At 49.5% G+C, this 12,537-nt stretch overlaps 1 protein-coding gene across 4 annotated transcripts in view; it reads right to left on the bottom strand.

Annotated features, from left to right (window-relative positions):
- Positions 1 to 12,537, bottom strand: part of CLASP1 (cytoplasmic linker associated protein 1) — a 249,987-nt gene that overhangs the window by 236,747 nt on the left and 703 nt on the right. The window lies entirely within an intron of this gene.

Below are 12,537 nucleotides of genomic sequence, written 5' to 3'. Positions count from 1 at the left end.
TTTATTACAAAGTCAGATATACAAAGAGGAGGAGAGACACAAAGATCTTTCCATTGATTCACTCCCCAAGTGACCACAGCAGCCAGAGCTGAGCCTATCCGAAGCCAGGAGCCAGGAGCCTCCTCCAGGTCTCCCACACAGATGCAAGGTCCCAAGGCTTTGGGCCATCCTTGACTGCTTTCCTAGGCCACAGGCAGGGAGCAGGATGGGCAGCTGGGCTGCCAGGATTAGAACCAGCGCCCATATAGGATCCCGGCACATTCAAGGCAAGGACTTTAACCGCCAGGCCACGGCACCAGGCCCCTAAATTCCTTCATAATGAAAACCGTTATCTCTCCCAGGTAACTTTTCTATATTTCTATAGTCTATAATGTTTGTAATAAGTGTGTTATCAAACTTTTTTTTAAATGCTAATAATTTTCTCACTATCCAAAACAACCATGCTCCCAACATGACATCTGACCCCTGCTCTCAAAATTCCAAGACGGAATCACTGATAAAAGTCAAGCTGTGAAGACAAAGTATGCGGGTTGTCGGGATCCAGGGCTGCTGCTCCATGGTAGTTTGCATCAGCTGCCTCCTCCCCACAAGGGTGTTTCCTCAGCTCTTATCTGTGGCCACTGCACAAAATTAGAACATGGCATTTCCATAATAAGAGCCGGCTTCCTTGTCCCACAGCAACAAGCAGGTCCCCAGCCAACACAGCGTCTCCCAAGTGGTACACCACCAGCAAGGGGAGCAGGGGCCTGGTCACCACCCTGACCCTTCATGGAAACAGCAGGAGCCACGGGGCCTCCTGGACCCCACGACAAGCACGTCCCTGTGCCCAGGTAAGGAGCAGGGGCCTGGTCACCGCCCTGACCCTTCATGGAAACAGCAGGAGCCGTGGCAGCTCCCAGCCCCCACGCAGGAGTCCTGCCCTCCCGTCCTGCCACAGTGGCACAGCAACAAGGGATTGCAGCTGCCTCCTGGACTGCCTGCCTTCCCTCTCAGGGAAAGAGCTCAGCGGGCAAAGCTCAGGGCTCTGCTCACAACAGGCTGTTGAATGAAGATTCTGATCAAGTTCTGTAACTCCTTCAGGCTTTTCCCCGGAATAACTCCCTTGGCCTGAGGGCAGCAGTTCCGGTGGGAGGCCTCTGGCTTTAACTCTTCCCTACTGTTAACTCCGATGCAGACGCTTCTGAGTCCCCTCCAGCCCACCCAGCCCACCCCAGAAAAGTCTAGTACCCAAGCCATGACACTGAAATGTTCCTCACCTAGCAGAGCTTAGTCATTCTTTTATGATTTCATAAAATCATTACAGCATGATTCAGCTAAAAATTGTGACTGTCCTAACAATGCTCCTTTAGCAATGGCAGAAAGCTACTCCAAACTCTGAAAGGAAACACAGAATGCAAAGCTTGTCCCGCGGTGTACTTCAGGACACAGTCACAGGCCACAGGCCACAGGAACACTGCCTGGCACGCTGACAGCCACCAACAGGTAAGTCACAGGAACACTGCCTGGCATGCTGATGGCCGCCAACAGGTAAGTCACAGGCCACAGGCCACAAGAACACTGCCTGGTATGCTGATGGCCAACAGGTAAGTCACAGGCCACAGGCCACAGGCCACAGGAACACTGCCTGGCACGCTGACGGCCACCAACAGGTAAGTCACAGGAACACTCCCTGGCACGCTGACGGCCGCCAACAGGTAAGTCACAGGAACACTGCCTGGTACGCTGATGGCCAACAGGTAAGTCACAGGCCACAGGCCACAGGAACACTGCCTGGCACGCTGACGGCCGCCAAGAGATAAGTGTAAGCAGCAGTCCACAGGCTGCCCTTCTTTTTTTTTTTTTTTTAATTAATTGCATTGCATTATGTGACACAGTGTTAAGGGCACCGGGATTCCCCCCACACCTCCCTGAACCCTCTCCCCATGGTGGATTTCTCCACCTTACTGCGTTACCACAGTTCAAATTCAGTTGAGGCTCTTTCATTGGAAGTATTTACTAAGCATAAAGTCCAGCATCTTATTATCCTAGTGGGTCAACGATTTCTTGGTGAGACCATCTCTGGTCTGAAGGTAAAGCCAGCAAAGCATCATCCCAATCAATTAAAGGCCCCAACATAACATCACATAACATCACCTACTGAGGCATGTCTGATTCTAAGCTTTCCATGTTGTCTGTCCATTCTAGATTTTTTGTTTGTTTGTATGTTTGTTTGTTTTGAGGAGTTACTGGAGGGTGGGGCACAGGTTGCCCTTCTTAAAGGGCCACCTCCCTCAGAAGATTCCATGCCTGGAAGGCAACACATTAAAGGGAACACACACACACACACACACACACACTCTTCCTTATCAAAATTTTTCTTAGATTTCTTTATTTTTATTGGAAAGGTAGATTTACAGAGAAAGAGAGATAAAGAGAAAGATCTTCCATCTGCTGACTCACTCTCCAAGTGGACACAACAGTCAGAGCAGAGCCAATCTGAAGCCAGGAGCACTTCCAGGTCTCCCACTTGGATGCAGGGTCTCAAGGCGTTGGGCCGTCCTCGACTGCTTTCCCAGGCCACAAGCAGGGAGCTGGATGGGAAGTGGAAAAACTGGTGCTCAAGAACCAGTGCCCGTGAATCAGTGCCCACATGGGATTCCAGTGCATGCAAGATGAAGACTTTAGCCACTAGGCTATCACACCTGGCCCTCTTACCAAATCTTTAAAACTACATACACAAAAGACTATTTTACAAAAGAATGTAAGCTCCAGCTTAAAAATTCAGATACATGCCACTCTACTTCTCCCCAAAGGAGAGGTAACAGAAGCAAGCGTGAAGAAAGTGAAGGAAAACACAATTCCTTCTTCTGACTCTGCCAGCCCAAAACCACTTTCTTTCTAAGGGAACTGAAGCTCTTGTGGAATTATTTTGCAATTTTACAATTATTTTGCAAGCACACAAAATACTGCAGATGTTCTAATTCTTTTTTTTTAAGGTTATGTTGCTTAGATCTAGCAAATACAAGGATAAAATAACTTCTTACTTTTTTCAACTATTAATAATGATCTTCTAATATAAACAAAATATAAATAGTATGTTGGGCGATAAATCAGCTTATATAACAAGAAATCAGGAACTAGCTGAAGAAGTCCAACCTCCCAGAGAACGAAATCCCCCCGGAAATACCCCCGGCCTGGCCTGCGGCTGACTGCACTGCCAACGGGGCCCCGGGCCTGGCCTGTGGCTGACTGCACTGCCAACGGGGGCCCGGGCCTGGCCAGCGGCTGACTGCACTGCCAACGGGGCCCCGGGCCTGGCCAGCGGCTGACTGCACTGCCAACGGGGCCCCGGGCCTGGCCTGTGGCTGACTGCACTGCCAACGGGGGCCCGGGCCTGGCCAGCGGCTGACTGCACTGCCAACGGGGGCCCGGGCCTGGCCAGCGGCTGACTGCACTGCCAACGGGCTTGCAGGGGATCTGACAGGCTGGGACCAGCCGCATTAGACACTGAGGCACTCAAGAGTATGAGAGGGATCCCAGAGAAAAAAGCACTTCTTCACTAGCTAACTTTAGGAATTGCTACAGTGAAAAAGAATTCTTTAATGTCATTTATCACTATACAAATTTGAAATAACTTCTGAAACTAAGAGCATGTCAAAAATGAAAAATGGCCACACATTCAAAATTACTCCTAAAACAAGTAAGAGTCCCAGTCAGCCACCCCAGGTGAACCTGTGTGACATTACCACGCACTCCCTCTCTCACAGACACTGGTGTCAATTCCCACACCAACAAGGACAGGAAACAATCCTCAGGACCATGGGAGAACACGGATCGACAGCCTCTTAGGGCACCTTCAGTAACCCCACTCCAGAAACTCACACACAGAGCTGCTCCTCTAGTGTCCCAATTCTATCCATAACGGCAAACAAAGAAACAAAGAAATGTGACATAAACCTTGGCCACATCCTCAGGCTCTCATATTCTAACACAAATTACGTAAAATTTAATTAACTAGGGGGATCAGCACCATAGCTGAATTGGCTAATCCTCCACCTGCAAGTGCTGGCATCCTGGCAGACACCAGTTCATGCCCTGACTGCTCCACTTCCCATGCAGCTCCCTGTTTATGCCCAGAAGGACAGAGGATGATGCTCAGGTCCTTGGGCCCTGGCACTCACATGGGAGACTCAGAAGAAGCTCCTGGCTCCTGGTTTCAGATCAGCCCCGCTCCAAACATCAAAGTCATGTGAGTGAAAAATGACTCAAAGGAGTGAACCTTTGGATGAAAGCTCTCTCTCTCCCTCCTTCTCTCTATAAATCTACCTTTCTAATAGAAACAAATAAACCATTAGAAAATAAGAACTTAACTACAAAATTAGAAGAGAAATGTATTAACTGCAAAACATCAGCAACTAGGAGTTATTCAGTTTAGTGAAAACAAATCTAAGCAAAAACAAATGCTTCCCAGTGATATAGAAAATAACTAAAATGTGCATATTAATTTCTAAAACATCTAATTTCTAAAATTAGATATTTACATGCAAAATGAGCTTAACAAACTCTACCATATCACATCATGCACAAAAATTAAATAAAGATAGTTTAGTCTAAGAGCTAAGATTATAAAATTTCAGAAGTACTGTAACAGTAGATTTTCATTAACTTAGATTTGATAGCAAATTCTTAAGTCCCACACCAAAAGCATTAACAGCCACATGGGACTCCACGCCAATGGAAGAGCCGCGTGTGAAAGACTGGGAAGCTGCCTGAGACACCCACACCCCAATCAGCACAAGCTCCACCTCCAACGCCAGCCTCCCACTAAAGAACACACGTGGCAGATGGAAACTTCCCCAGCAACAGTCCCACAGATGCAGGATTTCAGGAAGCAAACCGGAAGACGGGAGTCCCACCACCCCATCCCCTACCTTTTAAATATACAAAAACAGGGTGCTGGGTTTCCTAAGTTCCTGTCTGCAACACAAGTGCTGGAGGGCCAGCTCGTCCAGGCTGCTCCACTTCACAGGCAGCTTCCTCCCGTGGCACCAGGATCGCACCAGGAGACAGTCAAGGCTCTGGGCCCCGCCACCCAACGGGAGACTCCAAGTTCCAGGCAACCTGGGCAATGAAGCAGCAGATGAAAGCTTCCTACTTCTCCCCCTACTTCTACAACTCTGCCTTTCAAATAAATACATCTCTACAAAGAAGACAACAGTGCTGATGAAGATGGGGAGAAATTGGAGCTTTTCTACAGTGCAGCGAGAGTGCGGCAGCCACTGAGGAAACAGCTCAGTGACAGCTGCAAGAGTTAAGGACAGAATGACAAAGACAACTCCACTCCGGGATACATACCCAAGGAACTGAACAGACTCATAACCGCACACCAACGCTCATGCCACTGCTGCTCACAACAGCCAGAAATTAACACAACGTGTCATCCATGCAGAATATTACCCAGCAATAAAAAAGGAGTAACACTCTGATATGTGCCACATGAACCTTAAAAACATCATACTGGGGCCCGGCGCAGGAGCACAGCAGCTAAAGTCCTCACCATAAAAGCACTGGGATCCCACTAAGAAGCGCACGAGCTGGAACGGGGCTGTGTTCTGATCATGATACAGTTGTAGTCTCCCTTGGCACAAGTGTGGCTGGGACTAGACTAGGTCTCAACCCCGACTGAGCCATATATGAGCTATATGTGGGCATGGACGAGCCGTGGCTGGGCTGAAACATCCAACACCAAGAACCAGATTGGGTTGAAGGCCAGTTAAGAAAAGCCACAGTTCCTGCTAGGACAGGTGGTGAACTGAGTAGGGATGGCTCAGGGACCCACTGGTATGTGCAAAAACTGGCATTGGGAGAGGTTCTGATGGAGGAGCCTGGGCAACTCCTCTGGCAGGACACAGACCCTGCACGTAAGCGCAAGAAACATGATAGGAAACAGCCAAGAGGTCATGGAAAGTGTCCCACTGGCATACATTTGGCATGGTCAGGGGCAGAACAGGCTGAATCAGTTCACGTCATCCACTGGCAAATCCGAACACCAGAACAGAGTGTGGGTCGAGCCAGGTTCGGCTGCAACAAAAGCAGTACACAACACGGAATGCCAAGGTGAGGTTGCCTGTGCCAGATGCGACCTCAGCACCCAAACAGCACATGTGAGAACAAGGAAGGGAGGGAGCAGAGCCAGCAGGGGAATAAGGGGTGGTTCCCTTGCTGGACAGATATTCCCACTGGAGAGTGTGAGCCTGGTTGGGGAAAGACCAAACTAGGCAAGGCTACAACACCTGTGCGCCTCACGTGGACCTGATCAGGGAACAGCCAGACTCGGCTGATTATTCCTACTGGTGCAAACATAATTAGAGTGGGTGAGGGTTGTTGGGGCTTAGCCGCAGCAGAAGCTGGCAGAAGCTGGCACTGGGGGCTAATTCTGTCAAGTTAAAGTGCAGAACCACCTGGAGAGAGCATAATCTGGAAGTGGGAATGGCCTGGGAGGGAAATAGTGGGCTCCTCCCTCTTGGGTTGCCACCCCCCCCCCCCAGGGAAGGGCAGGAAAACTAGGACAGGGGCTGGGGTGGCTTGAGAGACACCAAACAATATCAATGAAGTCTGGATAGATGAGCTGGTTAGATGGAACACGGTTTTAATATCCATTGACATGTATGAGAGCAGAAGGGGGATGTGGGACAGACTGGACTAGTCTGCCACACATACTGGCAAACCAGGGTAGGGGCGGGCCTGGTGGGGGTTATTGTGGGTTGCTCCAACTAGGCTGCAGCCTACATTGGTTTATGTGAGGGCTTTGTATGTGCTGGGCAGAATCAGGCTGGACTGCAACACCCATTGGTTCCAGTGGAAGACAGGGATGGAAACAGAATCAACCCAGCAACTGCAACCACCAGCTGATCGGGGCAACAGACTGTGCCGGGCCCTGTGCTTGCTAGAACATACAAGAATCTGGTCTGGGAACACCTCAGACAAAGTTCCTTTGGGGATCCCCCTTATTCGAGCTTCCAGACTCAGAATCCTAACCATAAAAAGACAAAGGACAGAACAAGTCAATCAGCCATATGTTGGCAGCGAAATACTGGGCAAACGGAGACTCTATGATGAAATGTCAATCAGTGGATTCTTCAACGACCTCATTGTGCTTGGAGTGGTGAGAGTGGCAGCAATTCAGAACTGCTGAACCATCAAAACCACTTGAGCAAGACCCTTGGAGCATGCCCCACATCCAGGACCGGGGATGGGTGGAAGACTGGGTGGGGCTTCTCCCTTAAAATCCCCTTTTACATAGATATATTAAGGAAACAATACGGAACTAATTGTCTCACCCATCTTCCTGTAGTGCTTGAACCTTTTTACCCTAATTATGTCAAGATTGTGAAAACATAAATTTAAAAAATAAAATGTCGAGGAAATGAAAAAGTTGAAAAAAAAGAGAGAGAGAGAGAGAGACAAAGCACTGGGATCCCATGTGGGCACCTGCCGGCTTCCCTTCCTGCTCCCTGCCTGTGGCCTGGGAAAGCAGTAGAGGACGGCCCAAAGCCTTGGGACCCTACACCCGTGTGGGAGACCCGGAAGAAGCTCCGGGCCCCTGGCTTCTGATTGACTCAGCTCCAGCTACTAGCTCCAGCTACTATGTACACTTAGAGAGTGAATCAGCAGATGGAAGATCTTTCTCTCTGACTCTCTTTGTCTCTATATTTGACTTTCCAATAAAAATAAATAAATATTTAAGGAAAAAATCTTGGGCCCAGCACAGTAGCCTAGCAGCTAAAGTCCTCACCTTGCACGTACTGGGATCCTATATGGGTGCCGGTTCTAATCCCAGCAGCTTCACTTCCCATCAAGCTCCCTATCGTGGCCTGGGAAGGCAGTCAAGGATGGCCCAAAGCAAAGGACCCTGCACCCATGTGAGACCCTGAGGAGGCTCCTGGCTTCAGATTCACTCAGCTCTGATCATTGAAGTCACTTGAGAGTGAACCAGCAGACAGAAGATCTTTCTCTCTTTCTCTCTGTTAAATCTAACTTTCCAATAAAATAAATAAATCTGTTAAAAATCATGCTAAGGAAATAATCCAGTTACTTGGCATATTCATGGAGATGCTAGCAGCTGGGAGGCCAGTGACTGCCTAACCATTACTGAGCATCCGCCTAGGCTAATGGGGAGGCACTGAGCCTGACTGCAGTGTGACTGTCATTAAAATGGTGTTACATTACACATACTTCATCACAATAAAAACTGAAATAAGAAAAATTGCTACAGCGGATGATACACGGGTCTACTTCCTGGCAGGCACTCCAATCTAAAATGAGCTGCATGGCATGCTATGATTTACACCTCTCGGAGAGCCTGGCGGGAAGTTCCCAGCTCTGCATTCCTCCGGCCTGGTGCGCAGGCTCAGATCCAGCCAGAGGATGGCTCAGCCCTCCAGGGCAGCCCGCTGACCTCTCCCGACTGCGGGCAGGAAGCAGAAAGGAAGCTGAGGCATCTGGGAGCAAACGCTGCTCCCATACAGCTGTGTGGTCACAACAAAGCCTCGGCAACGCCTCTAAATGATGCCAGACCTGGCAGAAACCCAGAGTCAGGCACAGGTGGGCTCGCTAAGGTGAGCACGGCCTGCCACCCTGATGCTCACCAAAGGTTGAGCAGCACCTGGCATGCCCAGAACTCATCACTGAAATCAAACACTGCTCCCACCAGACTTTGGGAAAGAAGCTGTTTTAATGCAGTTGGACTTCTCATGGAAAGACTGGCTGATTGTTCCTAGAATGAGCCAGCTCCTCTTCATGGACGATTCTTCCCCAGACAACAGGCCTCTGTTAGCACATCTGAGCAGCCGTTCATAACCCACAGGAAGAAAATCAGCTAGGACAGAGTCCCGGGAGGCCGCTCTCCAACTTAACCAGCTCAGAAGCACGCAAGAGAACCTTCTGGAAAAAGAAGGAAGCAGATCCCTAGGTCCCTACCCAAAGACGTTCTGACTGCCAAGGTGGTTCAGCCCACAGCTGTTTAAAGAAGCACTCGAACACAGGGCACTAAAAATGTGCTAGGATTACACCGAGATGCGGACCAGCCAAAGCCGCCTCTGCAGACAGGCAGGCAAGCCACCTTCACGCAGCTCCCTCAGACCACCAGCCCGCGGGATTGCCGGGGTAAAACCAACACAAAACACGCGATGATAAAGAAAAAGATGCCATCTACACCTCCTGGAGTGGTAAAGCATTTACTTACATTCGCAGAAGTTGGTAAAACTTCCATGAAGGTTTATCCTCTGACAGCTGGGGAAATTATTAACCAGCACAATCTTTTGGTCAAGTCATAAATACAAGATTCTACCACCCAGTAATCCACATCACTGTATTTACAAAAAAACACAAAGATGACTACAGCATTACACACAAGATCAAAAAAAAAAATACAAAAGGTATGTCAAGGACTGCAGTTCGCCAGAATTTGCCTACTCAAATACAACAAAAATCTCAAAAATTAAATTATGTATATTATGAAATTTTAAAGCACCTACTCATAAAATACATAAAAGATCTACAATTACTTGTTGGACACAGTCTCCAAAGGTGACACGTGGCAAGCAACAGCTTCTGTTGGGACAGCGCGACATGGGTTTTCCCTTTCTGGTCTCTGACTTTCTGTATTACTGTCATATTATACAGGAAGACTATAAACAAGTTTATCCAACTGCTCGGGGAGTGCCAAGAGGGCAACAGCTACAAACAGGTGGGGAGTGAGTACGCTGACCCCAGCAAGATGGACGCCGGGCAGGTCCACCCAATGGACACTCGAACAGCCTCCAGCAACCAGAGGCCTGTGTAAGATAAAGCCTGGAACTTCCATCCGCCTTTAAAGCAATCAAGTGTGCATGACAGGAAAAGAGGAAATCTGGCCTGGCAGCTATCTGCACAGCAAACAGACCAGGGAACTTCACGGACCACAACTGCAGTGCGCAGCTATGCTTTCAGGTGAACAGAACACGAGGCCCCTCCGGCCCAGCTCTGTGAGATCAGCCCTTCAGCCAGCCTGGACTTCCGCAGTGAGTGCAGGCCAACAGGGCAGTGACGCCGGACTCCCTGTCCACCTCTCCACACCCAACCGGCAAAGGAGATTCTAATGGCAATAATGCTTTGAGGGTCGTTGTTATTTCTTAAATCTATACAACCTATAAAAAACATTCATCTGCATCTGCATGAAACACTGTGTCATTTAATCCTTCCAACACCCTCTTCTCACCCTTTTACAGATGAAAACATTACAAGTTTACATTACATCCTAAGTTACAAGACTAGATGGCAGAACCAAAAATCCAGACACAGTCTGAAAGCCACTGATAGTTTTATAACAACCACCAAAAAGGGGCTGGCTGCTCTGGTAGGCACAGCCAAGCTGCCTGTTTTACTTCAGACCAGTGCACTTCCAGGACAACGCAGAGGAGCGTGGTGGGCCCACACCACCCCAGGGAGGACAGAGGACATTCAGCTGTTAGCATACACCAAGCAAACCAGCACCAAACTCGTGCCACGGTCGCCTCCCCTGATAGATGGGCCAATGTGGGCACCGCATATGCCTGCTTGACCGTACCCTCTGGGGCCCAGGGTACCCATGTGGACAAAGTCCAAAATCTAGAATCGCCCACTGCTGTCCTGAGAATGAGGGAAGGCCATCAATGACAGAACGTTGCTTCAGGAAGTACAACTAGCCAAGGTCAGTAAGCAAAGAGAGGAGGGACATGCCTGGGTACAGCCTAAAAGCACGCTGGCAACCAAGCCCAGCAGATGAAAGCTGATGCCCGGAACGCAGCAGACCTGGGCAGCGAGTCGAAGCCCAGCCCGGAGCAGCCTCGGGACACCAAAGAGGAGACCACAACACGTTCCCATGTTCCGCAGAATCCCTGTGTCCACAAGGATCTGCGGAAAAGGCATATGCAGGAGTGAACCTCAACAAGGAGGAAGGCTGGGCATCCAGTAGGGAATCCAAGAAGAGCAGCAGGGAGCTAGCTCTGTGGGGATCTGTGGGGATCTGTGGGGAGCAGCGGGGCGGGTGGGGTGGGGGCCAGCAGCCTAAACACAAGCCAGTCCAGGGTGACCAGGGAACTCCAGTACTCAGTGGCCCCGAAGCAGCACACACACTCTACGAATGACTGCCACGGTGCCACTGCACAAAGGACAATTAGCTCATGCTTAAAAATCACCTTCTAGAAGCCAAAACCTGAATCATCCTGTTCAGTGTCAGCTTTCAGGACCAACAGACCCTTCCCTCATTCTTCAGAAAACATGCTGAACGGTCCATGCTTTTAAACGGGCTACGTTTTTCCAACTGCCTACTATTCCCACTATTTTATAACCAGGAGTTCGCATAAGGCAGCTGGTCTCCTAGACCGCTGCTTACCAACAGTGATACCACATTTAGAGTAGCACAGTCTAAAAGTGGTATCACTTCAGGCAAAACTGTTAAGAATAAATGGAGGCTCACACAATAAAGTTTATGACCCAAAAAATCACCCAACTTATCAATTGTGAGCAACTGAAGAATATGGAATTATCCAGACTGGAGATAAAAAAAAATTTTTTTTTAATGGGTGAACAAAACACACCCACTGTGCGCAGTAAGCATGAAGTTCCGACCAGTGACTTCTGCACATCCACGCCACACTATGTAAGGATCTGAAATCTGGCTCCTTAAAAAACAAATTCCCGGGCCCAGCGCGGTGGCGCAAGTGGTTAAAGGTCCTCGCCTTGCACGCCCGGGATCCCATATGGGCGCCGGTTCTAATCCCGGCAGCCCCGCTTCCCTTCCAGCTCCCTGCCTGTGGCCTGGGAAAGCGGTCGAGGACGGCCCAAAGCTTTGGGAACCTGCACCCGCGTGGGAGACCCGGAAGAGGCTCCTGGCTTCGGATCGGCATAGTATCGGCCGTTGCGGCTCACTTGGGGAGTGAATCATCGGACGGAAGATCTTCCTCTCTGTCTCTCCTCTCTGTACATCCACCTTTCCAATAACAAAAATAATAAAAATAAATCTTATAAAAAAAAAAAAACAAATTCCCAGCATCCAAACACAATTCTGGAGACAAAATTCTGCAGTAGCCACTGAGGCCTCGGAGTTCTGATTGCTATCGGCGGAGAGCATACTTATCTTTTATAAAAATGAAGTTGGAACAGGGCGGAATTCGGAAGTCTGACACAAGAGGAGCCCCGAGTAGCCAGCTCGGAGAAGAGCCAAGCCTGCTTGTATCTGACCATCCACTCAAGGGGCCACGGGAAGACGCAGGAGTGGGCACAAGTCCGGCCCAACAGCCTCTTCAAAAGAATCCAGACCTTGGGCAACCTCGGCCCGGAGAACCCAAAGATATGGCCCAAAACTTCGGCAACCTCAAGACGAGCGCTGCCCAGAAGCCCGCAGCGCACAGGCAATCCTGAGTAACTGCCACAGAGATGCAACTGCACAATGTTACAAGGGTGCAAGCTCATCCCATCTCCGTGTGCAAACGCGGGCGGCGACAGGCTCTCTGCAACCCGGTCGCTCTCCCCCTCCTC

The sequence above is a fragment of the Ochotona curzoniae genome, unplaced genomic scaffold (genome assembly GCF_017591425.1).
Source record: "Ochotona curzoniae isolate NIBS_2020 unplaced genomic scaffold, NIBS_Ocur_1.0 scaffold_2217, whole genome shotgun sequence".
Taxonomy (NCBI): domain Eukaryota; kingdom Metazoa; phylum Chordata; class Mammalia; order Lagomorpha; family Ochotonidae; genus Ochotona; species Ochotona curzoniae.
Note: the sequence above shows the minus strand (reverse complement) of the source record. Positions and strands in the feature narration are given on the sequence as shown.